Below are 25,376 nucleotides of genomic sequence, written 5' to 3'. Positions count from 1 at the left end.
TTTACTTTCATGTGTGGTGTAAAGTGTAAACAAAAAATGGAGCAGGGAAGCTCGAGAAAGACCGATTTTTGGTAGTACCATTAGTGGTTTTGATCGGTACCGGGCCCTTGCCTCTACTTTCCCGGATCTAAATCGTACCCCTAAGTTGGTCAAATTATGGTTTATGAACCACCGTGGGTGTTGGGATTTTAGTGCAGCATCAAGGTCATCAATGATTTAAAGGTTAGCCCAATATATATATGTGTTTGGGCTTGATGAATTGGGTGAAAAAAACATCATTTATTACTTAATAGGTTAGATCCCGTGTTACACACAGACGAAAATTATATAAAACTTCATATATATATATATGTATATATATGTGTGTGTGTGTGTGTGTTATATACATTTTATTGAATTGTAAACGTTAAATATTCTAGAATTATTATTATTATATGGTATCACATTGTTGTTTTAATTAAAATAATCCAACATACAAAGACAAATAGAGAAAAATAACAATTTAAAACATAATTCTAAATTACACCACATATTTCTAACTTATTTCATGAAACAAAAAAAACATATGAATATAAACTTCATCATCTACTGAAGTCATATGTTGTAAACTATTTAACGTAAATATGTAGATATTGTTAACATAAGTAGTGTATTATAAAAATTATTTTTATTGAAAACATTTAAGTACACAAAATAAAGAATGCTAAAAATATGAATATAACAATGAGATATAATTATATTTTTTTATTAAACCTCGCGTTTAATAAAGCAACAATATAATCCAAATCTCGTCACTTAAACCACCATTTCAATCCAAACATCCAGTCCAAAAGTTCATAAATAATTTCTTAAAATACATAAAATAAATAAAATAACAAACTCTCAAAATTTTTAAAAATAGCAATTAATTGTCTTTATTACTCAATAAATAATGATTATAACACTTTATTTGAAACTTTCTTCAAATTAGGAGTAAATGTTTAAAATTAATGTTCAAATTAACATGTGGAAATTATATAAATGTAAAACTGATGAGTTAAAAGCCTACGTGAACATGCTAATTGAATGTTATGTGAAAATCTTGTTTTGTTTTAATGGTATAGTAAGACTCTATTTCGTCTTCTTACCATTATTCAATTTTAATTAACTAATCGTAATCCTAAGAAATATTTTTATATTTCACAGATTAAATTTGATTTGAAAAACAATTTAATCAATATCAAGGGTCAAGTTATTCTACAAATGGTGACAAAAATAAAAAGGATGAGAATGATGAGAAGAATTTTCAGACACAAAAAAACCCCTAAAAAATATTGAAAAAATAATAAAAAAACCATAGCTCAAAATTTAATAAAAAAAATAAAAATGTAAAAACGCAAAAATGTTTTCACCGTCTTTCTCGTTCTAAAAGTTTAAAAAAATCTCAAAAAAGACACAATGTTGAGTTAAAAACATCATTGTGTCTTTATTTATCTTTGTGTATTGTGTTTATTTTCGTCATTGATTGGGTATTTTTTTTCTTGATATTGTATTATATTACTCAATATTGTGTTATATTTTGTTCGACATTGTGTTAAATTTTGCGACCAATTGCGTTTTTTTATTTATCATGGTGTTGTTTGTTCATTTTCGACTTTTCGTTTTTTATTTACATTTTGAATTATGATTTTTTAATTATTTTTTTTGAATTTTTTGTTTAGAAGTTTTTACGTGATCACAAATTATTCTCACATTTCTCATTTTTATCTCCCTTCGTAATCAATAGTTATTTATTTTGCTGTTATATCAATTTACAGTATTTCATGAACTTTTAACCTTTTCTTTTTGTAGTATAGGATGGGAATATTTTAAAGCAAGTGTGAAGTTCACCTAGTGAAGGACGATTTTAAAGCATTTGCATCTTTAGGGTCCCAAAAGCAACAACTGTATGTATCTTTAGTATATGATTTAGACTTTATTTTATAATAATGATAATGAATAATAATTTGACTATAATTTTCAACTTTTATATGAACTTTATAAAAATAAGTTATAGACTTTAATATTAACAAATCGAAATTCAAAATTATCTTCCAATCTATTTCAATTTTAAATCCGATATTATAATCTCTACAACTACTATGAATTATTTCGTACTTTCGTTTTATATATTGGGTTAGAAATATATTGTAAGTTCAAATACTATCATTTGGAACAATATTGAACAATATTGAATAATATTGAAATATATTATTTATTTATAAGTACAACATTTGCATTTGATAAAATTTATATGACGTTACATATATATTATGTTTTAAATATGTTCCACCTCGTGTAACACGGACACTATCTTAAATTAATATTAGAACGTATGTTTCTTTTATGAGATTTGAATAACTTGAATCTTGCTAATGTTAGAAAAGAAAGGCACATTTGGATTTGGAAAATGAATTTAGCGAGACGGTAAAACGGTTGTTAGAGTGTAAGAACTGTGAGTCAAATTTTGATAATCTTCTAAACTCTTTGGAATCTGAAGATAAAATTTTAAGGTAACACTTATTAAATAACTTAGTTATGCATGAATTTGTTGTTTAAATTTATTATGTTTGTTGACATGTTTTTTCACCCGTGTGTAACATGTTTTCACCCGTGTGTAACATGGGCTATACCCTAGCCTAAGGATGTACATATATAGTGAAGCATCATAAAACACAATGGACTAAAAAATAAAAAAGAGAAAATAACACTTTCATTTAATGATTCAATTAAGAAAAAAAAGGGTATAACACATTAATACCTCTTCTACCGTTAGATTTATAAAACACGGTGAACTAAAAACTCAATCGAACTAATAACATAATGATTAGAACCCACTGTAACAATTGAAAATACAATAACTAGAATCTATAACAAAATGTATAGGAAACCAATTGTAAAACACAATGATAGAAGCCTATAATACAATGTATAGAAAACCCACTTGAAAAATACAATGACAAAAACTATGACACAACGTATAAAAAACCCACGAATTTTTATAGTTTTATATAATAATATGGTATTCGCATTAAGATAAAAAAGTGTTCGTTATTATGGTGTTTTTTTTTCTTTTTAAAAATGTCATAAAAATTATGGAGGTTTTAATATAATTGAGAAATTGACATGTCTTGCGTATGAAAAAAGAAAATAAAAAAAATATGTTATTCCCTTTATTGGTGGTGGATCGGTGGTTGTGGGACAAATAAGAAAAATCAATCTTTACTTATTTTTGTAAATAACAAATAAAATCAGGGTCGTTCATGATAAATCGATTTATAATAGGTGTAAATAGTGTGATTCATTAAAAAAGAAACAAGTTACACTAGCTATAGGATACGGTTCTGTTAGTTTTGGTTTTTAGTTTCTATGAACATAACGTAGAATTAATCAAGACTTTAATCTAAGTATGTTATGTTTTTTTTTGAACGATAAATTTCACAGTTAAGTTAGACCGCAACTCCTCACTGAGGAGCCCCACCACCCCACTCAGGCCAAACTATGTTGTCTTAACCGGGCCCACGCTGGCATCCGAGTTTGGCTTGGCGTTTCCCGAGAAAATTTCCAGCCATCTGTCACTAGACAGATGTTGTACCCTCCACAAGATAAGCCTCTCTGGAGTAAGTACACTATAATAGAAAACTCGGGGGGGCTTCAAGATTCAAACCTGACCCCTCAAAGAGGGTAGGCACTATCCATCATTAGCATAACCACTCCACCAGAGGTGGAAGGTTAGTATGTTACGCAAATAATCGAAGTTAGGGTGTTAATATATATGTATAATTAGTATTAAAATTGTATTATCACCTATTCCCGTCACATTAGTGAACCGGCGCCAAAGGCGAATCGCACCCCTTCACCAACTATAAATAAGATGTCATTCATTTATTGTAATACAACGATTCTAAATTCAATAATTGTATTTTCTCTATAAATTCCCTTTTACTATCAAAGCTTTTTCATGTTACATTTGCTAATAAACCGAGATATATAACAACAGCCTGCCACAATTAGTACATAAAAGTATAAGAATAATTACATAAGTAAATGACATGCTATCTAGAAATAGATGATCTAAATTACTTATATCAGTATATGTTACGGTGGTTGAAGCTTCTTGATATTGGTGCATGTTGATAACATCCACCATTTATGCACAAAACGATATAAAAATAAATGATGAAGAAAAGTGACATGCATGCAACGCATTGAAACATGGGGGGCAGTCAGAGGGAGTATTTGTGTCTTGTAGGTGTTGTTTGAGAGCGACCAGTGCCTGCATTTAACAATTCAACCGTGGTACTGAAATTCATAATTTTATGGGCTTCAACATGCATTTATTATATCAAATCAAGAGCAAATCTAGCACAATCATCCATTATCCATACGATCGTACACCATTGTTTTCTTTCTCTTGGTTGCTTTATGTGGTTAATAACTTTTTTTTAAAGATGTTTGAAATTGTTGATCAGTTCTTCATGTAAGTAATAAATAACATGAATAAAAAATAAACCTATGAACCTGTTACAACATGGAGAGTAGTAATCGTAACAGAGAAGGGTGTAGACGACATGATTGTCAGCTTGGTCGAGTTCCCCTTTACGATGTATAGTTAAGGATGGTGTTAGGGTTTTTGAGAGGAACCTGGTTTAGGAGAGAGGAGGCACACAATACTGTTATGTGTGTGTGATTAGGTTACGATGTTAATATTTATCTCTCTATATATACATCCAATGGGAAACCCTTTATTAGTTAGTAAGGTTAATATGACCCATCAACAATTACCAAACTAATATATGATAAGGTATAATTAATAATTTGATATAATATAAATGATAATGATGGCCATATTAATAAATATATAATATAGATTTATTCTTACATTCTCCCACTTGGCCGACTAATCATTTATTATGAGTATTAGATAAGTCTGATCAGGAGTTAACACTCATGTTAGCTTTAAACTTAAACTGGAGCAGAGAAATACAGTAATTGAATTGAACTCAAGACCCCCATTAATCATACTGCAGTCCTTATTTAAAACCTAAGCAGTTATGATCAAAATTTTCAAGTAAGCCCTTCAAACGTTTGATTTGTATAATAATTTGTCTATATGTCATTATGCATGCAGAACATATTAAGAGACATACAAATCAAAACTGATGAGGAAATTTAATACTTAATCATTCATAGTATGATATGCAGTTGCGCATAGTCATCAATAACCCGTCATTATTATAAGCGCTTTCATAATATTTATGGGCGGGACTTTTATTTATCGGATCCTTAAGCATATCATGAATGTATTGGATACGAAAATTTAGATTCCTCAATTCGTTCATAAACGAATAATTAGTTTCATATCGAAATTTAATGTAGCACCTCTCGAACTGTTACTGTTTGAGAAAACATGGTAGCTGACTTTATCACAGTAAGTCTTCAATATATTATTTATATGGGGTTAATAAACTTATGAGTCCACTGATAAATTTTCAACAACATTTATTGCTAATTGCGTTGTGATTAATCATCATATTATGTCATTATAACTTAGATTGTTGTTATTAGTTCACTATGACTCCTCCATGAGATAGATTTATCTGCTGACATGAGAATATATCCCGAAAATTACATTATGTTATCTTTGAATATAACAAAGTTTAGAGTAATCTACCAGTTTGAATTCTCACTTCTTCTTTTAATTTATAGTCTTTCGTTTCTTTTAAAGATATTTTGATACTCTTTTAGATGCTTCACAGTAATCTAGACATATCTAGTGTGTTGCAATTTTGAGTAATATCTGAACGAGTATAGACTTGAACCTACATAAGGCTTCTATTTAATGAAGCATAAGGTAATAATCTCAATGATCCTATTATCCTCTAAATAGAGCAATATTGTTTGTTACATGTGTAATGACCCATTTAAGGTAAAACTTATAGAGCAAAACTAACGTCCTTTTGGGTCAATCTCAGAATGTTATGATATCTATTACGTAAGGGATATCTCTGAGATCTATCATATCAAAGTATGTACGAACAATGTTTGGACTTATGTAACATATACTTGTTAGAAGAATGTCATCTATATAAGGACAAGTTTGTTTTTAGTTGCTCCCACTCATTTTGAGGTAGGTACATTAATTCACTTAATTTTTGATGAAAAAAATTGTATAAAGATTTCATCACACTTTGATGTTTGCATTAACCCATATATGGATTTTATTGACTTGTAGACTAAATGTTCTTTGACATTCAGTTTATAACTTTTAGGTTGTTTTATGAACAAATAAGTATGTAAGCCAATTGTTAGGGAAAGTTGTTTTAATGTTCATCTAATGTAGCTCTTAACTATTGTAAGCTACTAGAACAATAATGATCCTTAAAGAACTCTTTTGTAATATAGGTAAGAAGATTTTTTGATGATTGGTTTATCCTTGAATATAACCTTTAACAATCAATCGTACTTCTTATTGTCTTAACGTTTCGAATTGGGATTTAGTTTAGTTATGAACACTCTAAGGTGAGTCAACCAAATCTCAAAACGTTATCCTGACTTATGAAGCTTAGTTTAATTTGCTAATAATAGCATTATTCCATTTAGAAAATTGATTGATTTAATGGTTTAATTAGAAGGAGTATGATCATTAAACTTTCCAATATCCATTTCAACTTTAGTTAGGGAGCTTGCATAATCATGAAAGTTAGTAGGTTTAAAAACCTAGATGGCCTCTTGAGTTGATTATTGGGTTTATTTGAAGTTTCAGTTTTATGAATTAGCTCTTGGTTAGGTTGCTATCATTTTCATGATACTAAGTGTGTAAGAGTTGGTACAGTATGGTGTACAAGAGGTGTAACTGGAGTTAAATTTGGAGTAAAATTTAATGACTCTCTTCCCCTGCCTCTTGTACTTTTTCCAAGTCATTATAAGGACTTTTACTGCTCCCACTGACCTTAGAAACATTAGGAAATTAGCATGCTTAGGGTCAATATTTATAGACCAATCAATTCTAACAGAGAAACAAGTTAATAATATAAGTTGTTGGAGTTTCTCTTGTTGAGGATTAGTTTAGTAAGAAATCCGAATTTGCCCAGTTTAAGCAACCATGAAACTTTTGTAAGAGATTGTAAATTCTAAAGAGATAAATTTTGATAAAATAGTGTTGTGATGGAGCAATGTCTTGTACAAGAGGTGTAATTGAGATAATATAAAGTTTTCACTCCCCAACCTCTTGCAAATCTTGTAAGTTATGATTGAGACACTTAAGGCTCCCACTAATCTTTAATATCTTTAGGAAAAATACAAAAGAAGTTTCAATGATGTACGCGAGATGGGAATCTTTTATATATATGTTAGACTTGATTTGACTTCATTAACGTCCAGATGTCATAGTAAACTTAGGGACATATTTAGAAGGAATCGTATTAAGTATATATGAATGGATCTCGTTAAGACCATGGATCATAGAAGACATATTGAATACAAGTAAATAGTCTTTTAAATGATAAAGAATTATGTCTGAATATTCCATATGAATAAGTTCCACCAATTTAAATGAAATATAATTCTGGTGGACCCATATATATTTCTTAAGCCAAGTAATGTTTAGGACATCTAACACATGATTTAAAATCACTAAGAATGAGATTATGAAAAATCACCCTTATTAACCAAGTCATGATTTCACATGAAATTTGGTTTTAATGGATGAATTTTATTGGTCTCATTTGTCTTTTGTTAAATTTTTATTTGCATGATAACAAAAGTTATGAAGTGCATAGTATCATCCTGTTCTATTTTATAAATGTTTCAATCCAGATATTGATAATAAATAATTTGAGAGTTTAAAGTAAGAGTGACTTTATGTTGGCTATGCAAACCTCATAACTGTCATAATGTAGCTTAAGTATTGATACTAAATTCGGATTAATCTCCAAAATATTTAAGGTATCATAAAGTGTAATTAGAATACAGTTAATCATGGTTCTAATAACCTTAACATTTAAATTTGTCACTAACACTCATGTTAGTTATTTGTTGATTTCGGGTAAACATATAGAACTAGACTCAACCAATCATGTGTTAATGGGAATATTAGGATTAGCAGACTTAAATATCATTAATATACAATTATCAATTTTAGCCAGTTATTCTTTTTAATTATGGATAGTTTTGTTGCTTATGCCTAATCTAATGACATATTTTTGCAATGAGACTTCTCCTTAGAGAACTTAGAGCTGGAAGTAATACTTGTATTTTGTCTATGAACCTTAGAATTATCATCTTTTTGGCTATAGTGGTAGTGAGTTGAATAACATCTTATTTCCAGTACCAGACGTTTCTTTTCTTGTACATATGTTGCTAATCAACACACTCATTTTCCTTTGGTACTTCTGAGTGTTATAGTTGATTCCTAAGGCACCAAATTGTACTATTGAAAATTTGTGTATGCAATGTACTAGAATATTGTACTTAATATCATGTGTAAGCCCTTAATTTATGGGTCATGATTGTATATTATGATGTATTCAATAATACCATTAACCTTATAGTTAGAATTTTTAAGGAGTGCATGAATCTTGGGGGTTATTTTGATTAGTCTTAGGAAAAACTAAATCAAGAATAAATCTAGTGATAGCATTTATTTATATAAGTTCTTGATTATCATTATCGTAATAGACATTATGATTGACTCATTCAATTTGTTAGGCTCTAGTTTTCAATGGAATAATTGTTATTAGAAAGAGCAGTAGGATAATCATATCATGTCTTAATAGATATTTAAAATTGAGAAGAGTTAAATGTTATTAAAACTCTTTATGAGACAAAATTCAATTGTGTTTTAAGATTAGAGTGGATGATTTGGATGAGATAGCTATTTATAGAAGAAAATTATAGTGAGTAATGTTATGAGATATTAAGATAATACATATTAAAATTTATGATCATTAGATTAATGAAGGATCATTAATGTGAGGATCATTATATTTTATTGAAGATGTGATATGTCTATCATTAACATCAAACTAATAGACTATAATTGAAAGTTCTACTTAAACAAAAAATAAATCACCTTTGGGCAGAATTAAATTTTATTTAAGTATGTGTGCAAAATAATTGTAACACATCACCTTTGGGCAGAAGTGAGACAATTATTTTAATTATGCACATGCTAGTTTCGCTGAATAAAAATGTAACACATCACCTTTGGGCAGAAGTGAGACATTCATATTATGTTAGGCAGAAACTAACAAAAGCTTTCAGTTAGACTTGAAAGATATGGTAAATGTAACTCATCACCTTTGGGTAGAAGTGATACATCAAAAGTTCATTCAAGTTAAGCCTTTACGTTTTGTAAAATTTTATAATATTTAAGTATCTATAAAACATTTTAATAAGTTAATAGTAAAAACTTTCTAGGTAAAATTAAGGATTTCGAGAAATAACGTTTTCGGGTAAATTATAGTTTTCGGATGACATGGGTTCTTGGTTAATATGTTTTCGATATTATGGGTTTTTGGGTAAAGTAACGAGTTTTCGGAAAATTAGCGTGTTTGCGGGAAGAAGATTGGAAAACCATTCCAAAAAAAACCCTGAATAAGGCGATATAATTTAAAATCCGAGAGCTCTAAAATCCAAAAATTAATATTATCCTAATTAAACTGAAAACACAAAAGAGAAAAAAATAATAAAACCCATACAAATAATTCCGTAAACTAGTTGATCCCTAAACAGATTTCAAAAACTAAAAGGATAATAATAAGATTTGGTTCAAATCATTTAAGGATTAACAATTATATCTATTTCCTATTTTAGTGGGATTCAAATCTTTTAAGAAAATATCAAAACTATTAATTAATTCAAGATTTGAAAAATTATATCCCTAAATTAACTTTAACAAATTTTAATCCAGATTTGAATCAAAATATGTTATAATTTTCAAAAAATTATGATGAATAGAAAGAACATCGTTGAAAATTTTAATTATAAAACATATACAAAAACTGGAATCGAAATCTTTAAACATGATTTTAACATAATTCGAAAATATTAGGGTTTATTAAATATGAATTTTAGCTATTTTAAACAGTTTCATATATTGTTTTCGTAATAGAACATGAAAAAGAAATAGACAAAATTTGGGTTTATCAAGTTTTAGTCCATGTCTTCTGATTCAATTCCAGATTTTGGGAAAACATGAAAAACTGATTAATCAACATCACTCTGATGCCACATGTTGATCAGTTCTTCATGTAAGTAATAAATAACATGAATAAAAAATAAACCTATGAACCTGTTACAACATGGAAAGTAGTAATCGCAACAGAGAAGGATGTAGACGACATGGTTGTCAGCTTGGTCGAGTTCCCTTTTAGGATGTATAGTTAACGATGGTGTTAGGGTTTTTGAGAGGAACCCGATTTAGGAGAGAGGAGGCACGCAATATTGTTATGTGTGTGTGATTAGGTTATGATGTTAATATTTATCTCTCTATATATACACCCAAGGGGAAACCCTTTATTAGTTAGTAAGGGTAATATGACCCATCAACAATTACTAAACTAATAATGATAAGGTATAATTAATATTTTGATCTAATATAATATAAATAATAATGATGGTCATATTAATAAATATATAATATATATATATATATATATATTTATTCTTACAAAAATTACCTTCAATAATCGATTGAGTTTTTCTAGAGATGAAATATTAACCATGCATACTGAATTTGATACTCTAGGCATGACACACCCGTAAATACTATCTTGAAGAAAACCCACTATCGTAAGAAAACCCTTGAGTAAACTATTATCACATAAGCTGTGGTTTGTAATCTTGTTTTCGCCATGTTTAGGTTTAGTAAACTATGTTTTTATATTATATATAGATCGACATGTTTAGTAAACTATTGTCACATAAGTTGTAATTTGTAATTTCATTTTTGGCATGTTTAGTAAACTATTTTTTTTATATTATATTTAGGCATGTTTAGTAAAATATTTTTGGCATGTTTAGTAAGCTATTTTTTTTATATTGCAAGTATTGCACGTGTATTTTCTAAAAGATAAAAAATTAATTATAAAATTCAATTATTTCTGTTTGGATCATTTGTGCGATGGTTGACATTAACATTAATCAAAGTTAGAAGGTACTAATTGTTGTATTAAAAAGCACCTTGAAACATAAACGATAAGTCAAGTATTTCTCATCTGTAAAGAGATGCTAGCCGAGAGTGAATAGGCAAATAGAAGAGAACCTAATTTGGTATTGAGATACATGCTAGTTACTGCTAGACTCTAATAACTCCGCATGCGAAGAAAAAAAAACAATCGAACATATGACTTGACATCCAAGTGATCCTCAGACCAAATTAGGTGTTATGGTACATTCAAGTGATGATTAGGCCTGGAATCATTCGTCTCGCACCATCCTTGCTTTGTGACTGAAGTCTGAAACATTTGTCTAGGGTCATGCATAGTTGGATTCTACTCAAAAGAGTTTTAATGCGATGTCTTTTTAATGTCGGCTAGTCTTTCTTACGGTTTATAATTCACCTCATTGAATGGCTTTGAAAGACATGTTTATCATCCCTTAAGTCATTCCAGAAAAAAAACCACGGACAAAACATAGACATGCTTGTTTAGGCTTTATTAAACGAATTGAATGGGATGTATGCGTATGGTGTTCTTACGTGGGATGCTTTCCATAGGGATATATTCATGATGAAAGCTATATTACTATGGGCCTTTAGCAACTTCCTAGCCTTTATAATGTTTTCTAGTTGAGCACACACGGAAAGTTAGCATGCCCATATTGTATAGATGATGTGGAGTCATTTGAGTTGCAAAAAGGAGAGAAGCCTCTTTACTTTTATTGTCACTGTACATAGTTACGTACACAACCCCAATTCCATATCCAACAGTATATGGAGGAACTCTACACCGACATAAAAGACGATGCTAATCCATTTTAACCTTGATGTCATGCAGATTGAGAAAAATGTATCTGACAATGTTTCAAACATTGAACATAAAATCAAGAAAAGATCTTCAAGTTTGTACTGAAGGATGGATGAAATCAAACTAGTAAAACCAAAGGCATTGTACATGTTCACCAGAAAACAATTGATATCTATCTATGAATGGATTTAGATCTTGTAATTTCTGGATAAGTATGGTTTAAATAAAGGGTGTGCGTAAGCTTTATGTTTATATCTTTTACGCCTTTAAGAATCATGATTGATATGCCATATGTTTATGAAAAGATTACTCCCAATTGCCTTGAGGAATAAGTGTGTTTGTAGGTCTTATGAACAGATCAAACAACTAGTTATTGAATCAATTTCACTTACTATCTAGCGGAAATCACTAGTAAACAATCGAGATCTCGGATCTTGTGAGTGACAAAAGGCCAGTAGATCACAACAGCGATCATCAACTCAATGAGTTCCCCGAATCAGTTAAAGCAACTCACCAAAAGGCAACTCTGGCTCAAGCTTGAACTCAAGGGCTTTGATCACCCAGTCTGCTGCAACGACTGAGCCAGATTGGGAGGGCGATCAATTCTATGAGCTGATTAATGCGCTGACCTTTGCTGGGATGGCATTTGTGAATGAACAGCTTTCTTCAAGTTTTGCTTCAGAGGGAAAGCAAGAAACCTCTCACATTCTCGAGGCACACAAACTATGTTCTCAAGCTTGTATAGATAAAGTAGAGAGATATAGAGCTCATAATACCGCATTAATTTATGAAAACTTAGGCATTAAAAGTCAGAACGATAAATACAGAAAGGCCAAAAAGATATTCGCCACTAGAATTAAAACACATAGCAATGACATGGAAAAATTACATGAGAAATTGTTTCAGTATAATAAGCTAATTGAATTTTATGAATGAAGAATAGTTGATTTAAATGCTAAAATTGAAGAACAAGAATTAGACCTTGCCCAACGAAAAATAAATGTGGATAGGTTTGAAATGACGTTTGATATACTGAATTGGATCATTGGGGCACAGATGGTGATGAAACAAAAGACAAGATCAGGCTTTGATCATACTCTAATTCCTCCAATTTTCAATGAGAACAACACTAGTCTACCCTGGTTTGGCTTTAATACCCAACCTTAGGATGAAATGGTCTATGGAGTTGGTCATGTACCAAAACCAAAGACATTTGCTCCTCAAGTATCCAAAACTATTGATCCTATCTCTATATATCAGTTAGCTCTAATGCTAAAATTGCCTATGTTGTTATAATTTGGTTATCGATATCATATTATATCTTCAATTTGATCTAATTGAGTTTTTGTGTTAATCTGCATAGTTTTTGGTTTTTGGGTTGTTTTCGGACAAATTTAGGTCGAACTGACCCTTGAAAGGCCGGGTTATGTTAATGTAAAAGAACTGGCCAGAAATTCATATCTGGGTCAAACGAACCCGGTTGAAAAGGGAATTGAAGTTCTGGAAAAAAATGTTATTTTGAATCGAATTCAACTTCATTCGAATCGAGTTCTTATTTGAATCGAATCGAGTTGAGATTCGATTCAAATCAATAATCATCTCAAAACTTCCCAAAGCTAAAATGAATCGAATCGCATTCAGAAACATTCCTTTCGAATCAAATTTGATTCTAACTTAATCAAATTTCATTTTAATCGAATCGAGTTCAAGACTCGATTCGATTTGTTTGAAACTCGATTCGATTCATTCAAAGTTGGACAATTTATGTTTTTACTAAGTCTAAAGGATTCGAAATGAATATAATTCCAATCCAATCATGACTCTGAAATTTTAATCTAATCGAACTAAATCTAAATAAAAAATTTCCAACTTCGATTCGATTCATTTTATACTCGATTCGATTCATTTTATATTCAATTCGATTCATTAACACTTTCTATATTTTATACTAAATTATCCAACTCGTTTCGTTTGAATCAAAACTCGATTCGATTCATTTTCCCTTAACAATTTTATTTTTTGTTACAGTTTATTTTCATTTCATTTCATTTGATTTTATTTTTATTTTTTATATCTTTATTTTTATAACTCAATCTTATCAATCCTAATATTTATTCTATGATTTCTTTGTAGCAACATAACATGTATTGTCCGCTTGACATTCCTTGAAAGAAGAAATATAAGGTGTTCATCTCAATGATCCAAGGGCTTCAGGAATGTCCATTGATGCATGTTATCTCTGCTAACCCGGAGATTCATACTTGCTGGGTTGAAGAGTTTTGGACGAAAGCAAAGACAGTAAAGAACGGTGATTCTATTACAACAGAGGTAGCCGGGAAGAAGCTGACAGTGACTGAGGATATTGTTCGGAGAGCCCTCAATATCAAGGATACACCACATCATTATTATGAACGCGTCCAGAAAAAGGACTTGGAGGGATATGTTACAAATATTGGGTACGATGTGGTGTGGACTACATGTGAATACAGACATATGCCGTTGTATTGGAAGTTATTGTTCCACATCACGTCTAACTGTTTGTCTGAGTAGAAAGGAGGGTTCGATAAGCTAAAGACGAAATGGGTTGGAGTAATGGCCTATTTGATGAACAATGTAGAATTCCACTTCTCTAGGTTGTTATTTAAGTGCATGCAATCTAATGTGCTTTCAAAGAATACCTAGATGATGTATCCAAGTTTTGTTCAACTAATTCTGGATGACTTGATGACAAATGTTCCAACATCGGTCTACCCAGAGGAGGTTGATGATGAAGGATATACTATACCACCTACTGAGCCTTACCATGCCAATATGGTGAAACAAACGGTATTAAAGGCTATGTAGAGCTTGCTGGTAGAAGTGGTTACAAGTATCAAGGTGATTTGCCTGGTCCTAAGTTCGGTTTATTTGCTGAAACCAAACCTGATAGTGAGGAGACGAGTGAGAAGAAGGTGATGATATTGGATATGATGGTGATGATAATGATGGTGGTGGTGGTGGTGAAAGCGGTGATGAGCAAGAGCCTGATAGTGAGGCTGCTGATACTGATACGGAGGTTGAAGGTGAGCACCGTACCAAAAGGTTTCACAACAAGAAGAGGAAGGTTATCGATAAGCCTTCTACTGGTGGCTTGTCCTAACAACAGGAGGAGGAAGAAGAAGAGAAACCTTAGCGGCCTCTAAAACGTTTGAAGAAAGCCAAGGACTCCAAGAAGTCTGAGCCTTCAAAGATGCCTACATATGTTAAGGTAATCTTTCCCTCTGCTTCCACTGTGCCACAACCACCACAAACCACCCAAGCCGACCCACACCAAGCCTCATCAACCACCCTATCCCACACAATAGAAACCCTAAAAGGAAAACGAATTCATGTGCTAAAACTAAAAACCAAAGCCAAAGCCAAAACCAAATCGACCTATAGGAGACTCCACGATTCACCTATAAGCTCTCCCGAACAATGCCCCATAAACAAAGACCAACCTCTAAAAGGACTTCCCCTTCCACAAATAACCGAACCCGAAATTGAACAACCCATACCTCTCCCATCCAACAATAACCCATCTCTCCACCTAAGACGATGTCACCAATTTCATCCCCATTAAGCTCATCCTTTACTTCACAACTTAGGGGAACCACGTTCTGCTAACTACCTTTACAGCCTCACCCATTACTTTACCCATAACCAACTTTATCCAAACATCCACTGAACCCATAAGCCTACCTCTAGCCCTAACCACACCCTTAGCCACCCAAACCATAACCATGCCTACCCAAACCTCACCACAATCCATATTATCAATCACACCACCCACATTTACCCAAAGCCCAGTCATCTCAACCATTCCTTTATCAGTTGGAAGTTCAGGAAGTCCCTGGTCTACCGGGATCCTATCCTTGATAGGATTCAGGCTCTGGAGGAATCAAACGAGAAAAGAGTGAAAAGAGAGCACCTGATGATCAAGTTTGTGAAAGAACAACAAGATACGAACAAGTGGTGATGAAAAGAAAGAAATACTCTTGCTAATAGGGTTGCCCAGTTGGATCCAAACATGGAGGTTGATAAAGCCCTGATTGAGAGTCAGCGTCTGTGGATCGAGACTTTTCAAAACCAAGTCATCAATCAGCACAACTTGTTGACTAATCAATTGTTGTTGAATGTTGAGCGTCATGATGAGGTGACGTTTCTTGAGTTAAGAGTTTCACGTCTCGAGACTGATCTACCTTCCTCCTTAAACCTTGCACAAAATTTTAGGTGAGATTTAGAGTCAAGTGTTGACAAGAGGATGATTTAAGTTGAAGGATTTGACACTCGGGTCAGTACATTGGAGGGTGAATCTAGTTCCTCATGGAACATTGGAACACTGATTGCAGAAAATGTCGACTTGTGAGCCGAGGTTGAACGGATTAGACTCCAAATTGAGCAACATGACCGCTTTACAACTGCTCAAAACATGGTCAATGAAGCTCTAGTTAATCAATATCTTGCTGTCGTTGAAGTGACAGATGAAAATCTCAAGAACCATATCAAACCAGTTTTCCGAAGCTGGACTGACTCCGATGATGATGGTGACAACAAAAGGAAAAGGAGACAAGTCGTTTTGGCTGAGCTTATTGCTGATGTTCAAAATCTTGGTTCTAAAACTAGGGCAAGTGGTAGTGGAGTCAACGTCATTGATGGTGCAAGTGGTAGTGGTGCTGGTGGTGGTTTTATTGAGACGACACTGGTCGTTGGTACTATTATTGGTACCCGCGTGGTTGAAACAACTGTTGCGTCTCATGTGAGTGTTGAGACCGTTCCAATGATTGCTCTGGATGTTGGAGCAACTGTGTCGCTGGGAACGGGATGAAGTTGAGGAAGAGGAGAACGATGATGAGGAGGATGGTGATGAGGGTGATGATCCTCATGACAGTTTCGCTGAATTGCACGATGGCAGTAATGGTGATGGAAATGGTGATGGCGGTAATGGTCATGGAACGAGTCAATCACAGATGACTCGCCAAAGGATGCTGAAACTGATGATCCCGCCAAGAAAATAAGGGATGCTGATGCTGCACTAGAGGAAGAAATTGCATATGTTTTTAATGTTTCTACATGTGCAAGTACCCAGACTCCAACTCAAGAAGTTGTTGATGATGATGGAATAAACTACTCATCGAACCCGGACACTCTGGTTCGTGGTGACAATGCGGATCAAACTCAGGAGCCAGCCATGGTGATGGCTCTTCCAGCAATAGGTGGTGAATGTTCTCAACCATCGAGGAGAAGAATGAAGAAAATACACTACATCACCAGAGTTTGCAGTATCCGAGACCTTCTCTACCCTTATCACGATGACTCCCCGATTCTCTACTGCAAATGGCACGCGTCCAGCTATAAATGGACAATCTGACGTACCAATGGGAATTTGACCTACATGCATTACACTGACATGCATACAATGCCTAATCTCGACATGAATTACTTCAGTTGGTTCGTGGGTCATGGAGCAAGTGAGAAGGAACTGAAGGGATGGTTTATGAGATTTCTGAGCCGGGAATGGAACAACGGCTACCCTAATTTCAAGCTCAACAAGGGTAAGTCATATCGTCACCCAACTGAGATTGTTTCGATCTCAGTAAAGAAAAGAAAAGCCTGGAGATACAAGACCCACAAATATGGGAGGTCAATCTATCATGGAGAACCGTTTATGCCCAACATCTTTCATGACTTCATCTATTGGGAGTTCGACAACAACACTAGAGAAGTGGCCATCCACTGCAAAAGGATGCGTTTCCTCCCATTCTTTAATGCGCATGAGTTAGACGCCCTCAGCAAAGAGATTTGTTGAAGTTGTACAACTCAATCTCCATTGGGCAAAGTCAAAGATGTTCGTCGAGACAACTCTGACAAGATAGTTGAGAAGTTCAATAACTTTGTTCATTTTCTTCTTGACAATCAACTATATGAAAACAACGAAGGCTTCGACTATGAAACCGGCTGAAGATGGAAGCTACCGGAACAAATACTATGGGCTCGTTTAATTATTTAGTCTTTTGTATTTGTTTAATCGGTTTATTTGTTGTATGTTTAGGCCGAGGCCTGGTAAATAATAACCCATTGGGCCTAAATAAATGGATAGATGCATGCCATGCTTCTCATATAAATAGGAAAGCATGTGCATGCATCACATATCCTTTTGCAAATTCACAACTTTATCCTTTCACCAACTCTCTCTATACTCCTTCATTTTTTCTTTTCGGGTAATAAACCAACACTAACAAGATCCGAGATCTCGGTTGTTTACTAGTGATTTCCGCTAGCTAGTAAGTGAGATTGATTCAAGAACTAGTTGTTTAATCCGTTCTTTGGATCTACATTGCCTCTAATATGGGATGCAGTCACCAAAATTTGCACTTTCTTTCATGTGATATGTTCAAAAATATTGCACATAGAAGACTTAAAAAAATTTCAAACTGGTATTATTGTAACTATTTGCAAGTTGAAACAACAAAACCTAGAACAACCATGACATTGACAATGCCAACAAAAACGGCGGCGGTGACAACGAAGATGATGACAACTACAACCACTACGACCATGAACACGACGACTACCACGAAGAATGACGACGACGAACACTTACATGAAGACAACGATGAGTCGACGATGGCGAAAAAGACCACGACCATGTCGTAGACGACAACTACCACAACGAAAACGCCGACCACGATAATGACGACGATGACCTCAACAATGACCACTCCCACGAAAATGACCACAACGACGATGATCATGACAACGAAAACGAAAATAGCAACATCAACAGCTGGAGCAACAACTCCAACAACTGCATCAAGAGCAATAACAACAACAGAAACAGTAGCGCCAACGACAACAAAAACACAATGACGACGACAATAACAACAACAACGACAACAACAACAGCAACAAAAACAACAACAACAACAACAATGATGATGATCATAATAACAACAATAATTATATTTATAATTAGTCATGATACATGTATATATTAGTTTTAATATTAGACCTTGACCAACCTTATTGTTTTCTTTTGGCTACACAAACCCTTAACAAGTCATTTGGTGTCTGATTATACATGTGCATGATTACTTAGAGTATCCAAAATGCTAAGTGGTTTCAAACCCTCACAAAGCCTCACCTCAACTACAACATCCTATTCGAAACTTTCATTAGAATCACCATTTTTCTTACAACACTACATTCTTTTTCAAGATTCACATCATCACCTACTTTTATAATAATTTATATAAATTAAATTACTTTTATAAAATAATCTGCAAAAACTTTGAACATAATTTAAAATTAATTTAAAAATAAAAAATTAAATTATTACATAAACAAAAATAAATAAATTACACAATTCAACATTTAGATTAATAATTACACTAATTGTTGGTTGCATCCATCATTAATCTATTAATAATCATTAGATTCATCCTAATCCTCTTTACATTCGTACATATTAAAATACGGATAATCATATTTTTATTACAATATGAGCCATCCATGTCGGATATATTAGAATGTGGTATGTAATTCTACATGCCATCCGCTTACGATATTAGAACAAAAAAATTGTTACCGCATCAGTAATTTGTGTTGTTTATGATTATATATTTTTTTAAAAGGGTTAAAAGGTTCTAGAGATGTTTGGATTTTTTTTTATAAAAGGTGGTTTAATATATAACAAAGATTGAGTAAATAATAGGGTAAAATTACAATTTTTTTAAAATGGGCCTCGCTTCTCATGCCCGGAGGGGGGTTGGATCTCGAAGCACAAAATAAAACCTCCCTCACATCACAACTTGTCTACTTAGGGGATCGGGTTGAAAATTCAGACGTCATATACATCAGAACGTTATGGGTGCTCTTACTATTGAGCGTTAATGAACATTATCATGTTTAATTTGTGTCTTTTTGGCCACATAAACCCACATTACATTCGCATGTATATGTGTAGCCAGATGTGGACAACTCATAAAAACTACTTTTACATGTGTGCCCATTGATCACAGTAGAACCAAGCATGGATGTGAATGAGCATATGACCTAGGTATAATACCCTTGGGACCAATCTGTCAGCCGAAGTTTTGTTAGTAACTACTAATAGGAGCACTTTGTCAGTGATATTCATTTGTTTTTGTTGTGTAAGCAATGATCTATTTATATACCCACGTCATATGTTTATGATACTAAAAGCATTCCACATTCCATGCCCCCTTCCCCGCTTTAAACTTTAAGGAAATCGTCTAAAACCGTCATTACACGCTATTCCAAATTCAAGCAACTAATTATACGATGTCAAATAAGTATATTAGTTAAATTATAAGAATTGAAAATAATAGTAATAGTAATACTAATAATAATAAGAGAAAGAGGAAGAAGAATATGAAGATGATGAGGAAGAGAAAACGACAAGGAATGGAATGACGAAGGGGAAGATGAAGAGATAAGATGGGGATGGAATGTGAGATTTAAAAAAAAATGAGAATTAGATTTAATAGGGATGTGTAATGGAATGCTCTAATAACATGTTGGTCTGCTTAATTTTATCGGTCATTAGAATGCTCTAATAACATGTTGGTTTGCTCAATTTGATTGGCCATATGAATTTCACAAACAACTATATGATCATCCACTGGGACCTCAACTACTCCACATATTGGAAAATCCAAACACCACCATGTGTCTTTGATTCCTTTCTTTTTTTTAAAAGACTAATTAAAGCCTTTAAAACCAGATGATCGATGTCTTATGAAAGGTTCGGGAATCCTATACTTACAAGATCTATCTTCTTTAAATTGGTCTCCTTAATTACCTTTCAAACTAACTGGTAGCACAATGTTTGGTTTCAAATCTGTAAAATGTGGAATCTAGGTTTGGCATTAATGTACCAAAATCTACACACAAACATATTTATTTCCTAAAGCAAAGGAAAAAAGACATGAATGAAATCACATAGAAAACAAATAACAGCTTAAAAAACAAGAAAAAATTGCAACAAAGAGATGGGCTTGCTTGAAAATACTACAAATTAATCTCCTTCGCCTTCGGTTATAGCCGATGACATCTCATCGGTTGTAATAGTTAGACCATTGTTTGCGAGACTTGGAACCATTGTTTACACGAATGGCAAGTGATCTCTAAGATGATGGAACTAATTCTTTTCGTAGCTTGTTCCCGTAAAACTTTAGCCCTTTCCAACTCTGCTTGAGCTTGTTTCCTAATCCTTTTCGCATTCGCAAACTCAAGTTCCGCAGTTTCTATTTGTCTCTTTGTTTGTAACCTAGCTTCTTCCGCAAACTCCTTTTCCGCCAAGGCCATCTTCATCTTTTGTTGTTCTTCTTCTTCATGGAAGCCAATTCCGCTTCCAATCGAGAGCTTTAAATTGGTTCGGTTATCTTTGATTTGTTCGTATAATGATGATGATGGTAATAGTTGAAGTTCCAAGTTGTTCGGTGTGTTTTGAGTTTGAAATTGTGTCATTCTTTGCAATGGTGGAATGGTGCTTAGATTAGTGTCACTTGATGGACTTGTGCTTGATGCAGTTCTTGATGAGCATGCCGGTTGGAATGTGGGTAGGTCCGGAATATGGACACGTCGGACGATGCAAGCATCTTGATGCTCGATAAAACTTTCGACCCTATAAAGACAAATGAGTCAAAACAAGAACAATGTACAGTAATCATTAAATTGTTGACAAAGGAATTTATTTACATAATGATAACTATAGGGTGACAAAGTTCATGGGCCATAAGACAAAACATCTAATCAAATGAAGGATTAAAGCTAGCAAACAAAATATTATAGATTGAAAATATAGATGGTGTATCATATTAGACATTTTGTAATTACTGATTGTTACATATTGTAATATTATCAAGATCGACTTGTAAATTAAAGAGTTTTAATTTAATTATCAAGATCGACGTGTAAATTAAAAGGTTGATTAGTTTATATAACTAATTCCAAATGACTTCAGCTTAATCATAACTTTTTGGACTATACCAAGCAATATTCTAATAGAAAGACAACATGATGGCCAATATATATTCAGAAAGAAATGATCAGATCATGAAAATTTTGTATTAGTAGATCGTTTAGTTACCTGACAGGTACTTAATAGAAGTTTTTTGAAACTTCTTTGACTTTTAGGCAACTTTGGTCAAAAACTTTATTGATTTCTCTATACCACATACTAGCTTTCAAACCCGTATTACGGAGGTTGTTTTACAACGTTTCATATATTTATATATATATTGAATTTTAATTTTAATTTTTATAAAGAAGTTAATAATATAGTTAGGGCTTGATGATGAAAGAGTTTTAGAAATACATGAGATATTATAATTCTATTTAAAAGCTATTTGCATTTGGTGAGACCCATATGTCCAGCTTATTTTTTACTAAATTTTTTTTCTTAATTATAAATAATATATTTTTTTAATAAAATCTGATATTAACTTTTAGTATATCCCTGGTTTATAGGATTTTCATATCAAATATTTGATTAGATTAATTTTTAATGAGATGCTATAACCCGTTTAAGAGCTATATATGTTTGGTGAGACCCATACGCTTGAATTCGGGGTCAGATGCATGGTAAACCTCCATTTACAAATTAAACAATCTAGAAGCTTTATAAGATGTAGGGATCAACCAGAGAGTTTTTTAAGGTTTCATTTATATTTATTTAAGATAAGATATATATATATATATATATATATATATATATATATATATTGATTTTTAAGGGGTTACTATACTATATATTGTGAAGAGCATTGTACCCTCAGCCAGAAACTTAAAAGAATTCACTGTTGAATTAAATATAGTGACCAGGCATTAACATTTTCCACATAAAATCATTAAGGAATTTATGTTTCTTATCTGTTGATGCTGAAATCCATGTCTGAGAAGAAATAACAAACATCAAGGAGGTAATTGCCATGGGTTTTTCAACCTTCCCATTATACATATTAATGTTTTTTTTTCTTTTAAATTTAACCAATTTTGACAATTTGAATAACTATACGATCATCATTTAATCAAATTTAAAGGTGAAATTAAAGAAAAAAAACCTGGAAAAAACACGGCCGCAGTCGCAAGAATGGCCTCGAGTGCCACAAGTTTTGAGATGAGCTTTATAATCAGACTGAACAGCATAACCCTTTGAACACTTCTCACAAACCCATTGTTTATCGTTACTATGCTTCCTCCTATAATGTTTTTTGATCCCAACTAGGTCCCCAAGTGCATGACAAGGATCATGGTGCAAGCAAGTCGGTTCGGGGCACACGAAAACCCTCTTTTTCACCTCCGGTGTCTCCCTCTTTAACAACTTCCATGGTACTTTATGTCGTCTCCGGTGCATCTGAAGATTCTGATCTCTTTGGAACCCTTGGTTACAGATCTCACACACGTACCTGTCTGATTCTAATAATGTCTTCGGCGATAAGGATACCACTTCGGCATCCGGATCTACAGTTTTCAACACGCTAATTAGTAAATAATTAGCGGCCTGAGACCCTACCGATAGCTATGCTATAAGTGAGATTATACTGGGTACGTCTATAATTAGTTAATTAGTAAATAACAAGGCTAGTTTATTATTTATAATACATAATTACCAACGTACCAGTTACATATATGTACATGCTCTACATATTTGTAACTTACCTGTTACATATATGTAAATGTTCTACACATGTGTAAGTTAAGTAATTACCTGGAGTACCAGCAGGACGTCGTTTTCGTTTACTTGCAAGACCATTTTCGGGCGAAAAAAATGGATCAGAAGAAGAAGATGGCGTGGTGGTAAGGTGGTTTAACATATGGGATGATTTAAGTAGGCAAAATCTATGAAAAATCCTGTTGATTTAGTACATATGTTAAAGTGATGATAGTCGGTTGTTTCAGCTTTATTAGTTCTTGAGATGAAGGGGATGAATTGAAGATAGAAGAAAAGTAGTTTGCTTTAAGCTTTAAAACCTTTTTAGCTTTTGCAATGAACTTTCTTTGCTTTTCACTTATTGACCCCTCACCTTGAGCAGGTAAGGTTGAGGTTATAAGTCTTCTATATAAAGCCTGCAACAGTGGAATCAAGATATATAAAAGATTAATACACATGTACACATGATGTACACCAAACACATAGTGAAGTGTGAGAATTAGGGTGAGGATGAAAGAGAGAGAGCTTGTTAAACCTAATCAAACATGAGCCCACAAGAGAGAAATATGTATCAGATGAAACCAAAAAAGCATCCCCACCTCATAGAAAGACAAAAGAAAACAGTAATTATTTCTTCATTTTTTTCATATTTTTTTAAGTTTTATAAAACACAAAATATAATATTATGCATGAATAAATGCAGCTCCAGACCCCCCTGCACGTGACTTCCTGCGTTGCCTCACGTGACCTACTCTTTTTCTCTACTTTAAAGTTGAAAGGGCTTACAAAAAATAGTGATGGAAAGGGGATTCCATCTCAAAAGCAACCCATACTAGTGTTAAAAGGTAAAAAAACATGATTATGAATAAGATAGTAGATGTTGTTTATTTGGACCGAGCTTAAGAGTGTTACATTAAAAAGTAGTAGAAAACATGGTGTACAAATAGTAATACTATGGCTATTTGCTTTTTTTTTAATGGTCAACGAATAAAGTCTGGTATCTGGTTAACACATATATAACAAAAACGAACTTGTGTTAGCCTCATTTTGTATTTGTTTTTATGTTATGCTTATGCATTAGATAGCTCGTTAATTGTAATATTCTTGTAAGCTCTCGTTTAGAACTTTGTATGGGGCCTTAGGCCATTTACTTGGTAAAGTGCAATGGGCAAACTCATTTTTGGGCCCATGAATAGGAAAGACCCTAGGTGTATGGGTTCCTATAAAAGGGAATACTATTCACATATGCACATGTTCCTTTTTGCAAACTTTTTCTTTCATCTTATTCTTCTTATGGTTTTACACTTACACACGATCTTAGTGTTTTTAGTGATTTCCACTGACTCTAGATTGATCCAAAACATAGTTGTGAGTTCTATCAGGAACCTACAATTGGTATCAGAGCTTTGGCTCAACTTTTTGGGTTCCAGGTTATCTTTTTGGATATTTATTGTATTGTTTGTTATATTTAAGTTTGTTTTTGTGTTTGTTGTTGGATCTAGTGTATTTTAGACCTTGGTTTTGCTTATAATCAACCAGATCTGAAACTTTGTGTTCATCAGCGTGTTTTGCGAGTTCGAGCTCTTCAATATCAAGTTTGCATTCGCAAACTTCAAGCAGTTCGCAAATTCAATTTAAATCGCAAGCTCAAGTAGTTCGCAACCTTGGGCAATTCACAAGTGTGGAAGTTCGCA

At 32.9% G+C, this 25,376-nt stretch overlaps 1 pseudogene across 1 annotated transcript; it reads right to left on the bottom strand.

Moving 5' to 3' along the window:
• Positions 1–20,590: 20,590 nt before the first annotated feature.
• LOC143590040 (protein indeterminate-domain 14-like) lies at positions 20,591–24,620 on the bottom strand (annotated as a pseudogene). Its single transcript, XR_013145395.1, has 3 exons — positions 23,740–24,620; positions 23,093–23,492; positions 20,591–21,654 (listed from the first exon to the last, which is right to left on the bottom strand). The product of XR_013145395.1 is annotated as a protein indeterminate-domain 14-like (transcript).
• Positions 24,621–25,376: the final 756 nt, after the last annotated feature.

Source organism: Bidens hawaiensis, unplaced genomic scaffold, assembly GCF_021521415.1.
Source record: "Bidens hawaiensis isolate Kalapana, Puna unplaced genomic scaffold, B.hawaiensis_p1.1 tig00038113_1, whole genome shotgun sequence".
Taxonomy (NCBI): Eukaryota; Viridiplantae; Streptophyta; class Magnoliopsida; order Asterales; family Asteraceae; genus Bidens; species Bidens hawaiensis.
The sequence above is the reverse complement of the archived record's forward strand: the minus strand, read 5'-3'. Positions and strand labels throughout refer to the sequence as shown.